The sequence below is a fragment of the Cicer arietinum genome, chromosome 5, assembly GCF_000331145.2.
Source record: "Cicer arietinum cultivar CDC Frontier isolate Library 1 chromosome 5, Cicar.CDCFrontier_v2.0, whole genome shotgun sequence".
In the NCBI taxonomy this organism is placed as follows: Eukaryota; Viridiplantae; Streptophyta; class Magnoliopsida; order Fabales; family Fabaceae; genus Cicer; species Cicer arietinum.
Genome location: NC_021164.2, coordinates 51864010 through 51867496, shown reverse-complemented (window position 1 = coordinate 51867496; position 3487 = coordinate 51864010).

Here is a 3487-nt window from a genome sequence, read left to right as displayed (position 1 = left end):
AACTAATCTAAAATCGACCTATTTATTAGATGTAACTCTTTTTTATCTCTGAGTTGTTAAAACACAAGTTGTACTACTTGGTGGTTTTGAAACTCAATTTTAAAATCGAGAATAATAAAATATTTTTTAGAGGATTAAATTAGATGTGACATCTTCTATATTCCTTGAGTTTTAGGACACGAGTTGTACAACTTGATCGTCTTAAAACTCATATTTTAAAGTATTCATCTCAAATCAAACTCTTTTATTTTATTTATTTATTTATTTATTTATTCTATTTTTGTCAAAACTTTTTTTTATCACAAAATAATTTTTCTTTAAAACACACTCAACACATCCGTTTGTTTTTTAATCAAGAACTACGTAGCTTTGATTTCTCCATCGCACTGGGAGATACGTAGGAGCAAGATCACATTCTTGTCAAGCACATAAATAAAAATTTCTTCTTTTGTCCTTTATTTGTTAAGTACATATTTATTTTAAAATCATATTTTAAAAATAGTAATAATTGTTATTCATATTTAATAATAAAGAAAAATAAATATACTTAAGTTAAAATTAATATTGCACAATTAATTATGGGTAACCGTTTTTAACGGATGTCGTAGGGTGCTAATACCTTCCCTACGCATAATTGGCTCCCGAACTCAAAATTTGGTTTCAAAGACCATTTTCTTTTATTTTTATTTTTTTAAGGGTTTACCAATATTTTCCCTATTTTAAAATAAATTTTGGTGGCGACTTCATTGAATTCGAGAAACACTCGAAATTTTAGGCCGCGACAGTATGTACTTTAATCCACATCATTGTTCTCCAAGAAAGATGATTTATCTTAAAAAAAATTAAAATAATTAGCAAATTAGAATCGACTAACAAACAAATTCAATCTTAAAGATACTTTTATAAAACTACTACAAAACTGGTAACAATTCAAGATCACCAAATCAAATTAATTTTCTAAAATAGAAATACAAAATTGAAAATAAACTCAAATAAATCATGAGGGATAGATTTTACTTATATAATATTGCACCACTAATTAATATTTTATTTGATATATATTTTATCAATTTTTATGTAAAATATCTATCTATGCATGACTTAGTTATGCTGAATTTTTATGGTTAAATTTTATAAGGTAAAAAGTAATTTGAAAACGTGCATGTGATGCTACTAAAAAAAGTAGTTATGATTAAACATAAAAGTTTGTATGTAGTTATTATTTTCAAGGTAACAATTAAATATTGTAATAAAAAAAAAATGCATATTTCATATAGTTATGTATCCGATCAGTGACTTATATTTGGGTTAATTTTTATTTTGGTTTCTGCAATATAGGCTGAATTCAATTTTAGTGTATATGTGGCATCATGATTTGATTTTCATTATTTTATGAAGTAAATACATTAAAATTGTCGAATGAAAGAAAAAATAAATAAATCAATTATTCATCATTTTGAAGAAGATGAAACCGAGCAACGCAATCTTCTTCCACTATTTACTTCATATCCAAGCATATTTAATAGATCCAACAACAACATCTTTTAGAAAAACAACTACAACAACATGCTCCTTAGATCCAACAGATTTAAAGAAACTCAAAATCATAAACAAATCTTGAAATTTATAAAAATAAAAAGTAAAAAAAAAAATTAAAAACAAAATCTAAAAAACTTGTTCGGACAAATCGAAATAATAGAAATGTGAAATTTTGTATATGTTGATTTTATTTTTGTTTTGAATATATTTTAGATCGAGAGTGAATTTTTTCTATTGCGTTTTAGAGATTTGTATGCTAAGGCATATATGGGAGAAGTGGATATGTGAGAAAAAAAATTCGACATTTGTTTTTCTTGAAGATAATGAGAATGATTTTAATTTTTTTCCTTCATCATTTCATAAAACTTTGATGTTTTTAATTTAAAAAATATTAAAAAAGCCAAACCATCATGCCACATTAGCATATTTTAAATATTAAAGTAAATCAAAAGTGGATCTAAAGTTTTAACAAACTAATTGTCAACCGACTCTGTCAAGCTACACAACTGTTTTATTTATTTATTTACTTTTGTTGACTCAATTAATGCTTTGATGTTTGATCTGGTTTTTAGTCAACACATTTTATTACATGCTTTAGAACTTGTACTAGCCTAATTGATAAAATAAATCTTGTTAACAATAAAAAGAAAAAAAAAAAGACAACCACTTTAGGGTTTCATAACATAAAATGAATCAAACTTCAGTTAATAGGGTTACAATGAGTATATATAAAAGAACATAATTGTATAAAATATCTTTACTACTAATATATAATAACATTATCTAACATCTCCCCTCAAACTCACGATGCATTAACATGGAGCATCGAGAGTTTGTCAACTAAAAAATGAAAACGTTTAATGGAATGCATCTTGAACAAATCAACAATCCGTAAAGAAGAAGAGACAAACGGTAGAGTAATGGTTCCATGATGAACATGATGACGAGTTTTGATCTTGTATACCCAACGAGACCCAATAGCACGTTTTCCAGGAGGAAGAGGTACTAATTCCCAAGTATTGATTTTGTGCAATGCAGATAGTTCTTCTGCCATAGCCTGCTGCCAAAGAGGATCAAGAACAACCTCTTTATTGGAAGAGGGTTCAGACAAAGTTGACGAAAGGGGTAACGAGGAGGATCAACAATCGCAAGAGATGGTTGGACAGTTGGGGGACAAGAGGGATGTCACCAAAGAAGAAGCAACAATCAAAGAGAAGAACCAAGCCAACAAAAAATCAAATCGAAAAAGGAGCGATAAAAAAAAGGAGCAACAACCATATCAAAACAAACCTTTAATATATAATATAAAAGCCCAATAACATACTACTTAACATCTCCCTTAAAATTTCCTAATATTGAAACAACCAAAGAAGTAGCAGCACGAAGCCAAATCAAAACAAACCAAACAAAAAAGAACCAAACAAAACTAAATCATATCAAACCAAACTAAATCAAACCAAACTAAACTACACCAAATCAAACTAAACAAAGAGAGAAGCAATCAAATAGATGAACCAAATGAGAGAAGAGCAAACAAATAGAACAATCAATATGGAGAGAAGCAACAAAGCAAATCACTAGAGAGAGGAGCAATCAAACAGAAGAAGAAACAGAGAGAGCGACAACACAGAAGAAAGCAACAGAAGAGATAGGAGAGACGAACAATTAAATTACCAACCAAATCAGCAAAGAACCACAACAATTGAAAGCATGTGAACCAAACCAAAATCAACTCCTTAATACTGATCATAACAAACAAACATCAGAAAGAGACATGTTATATGTGGAGAAAAAACCAACGCCTGCTAGTGGCTTAGGAGTGCCATCAGCAGTCATAACCGACACAGACGAGACAAGTTTCACAGACACAAAAGATTTATCATCGTATGTCATATGATGAGATGCTCCTGAATCAAGAATCCATATGGAAGGAGATATATCTGACATA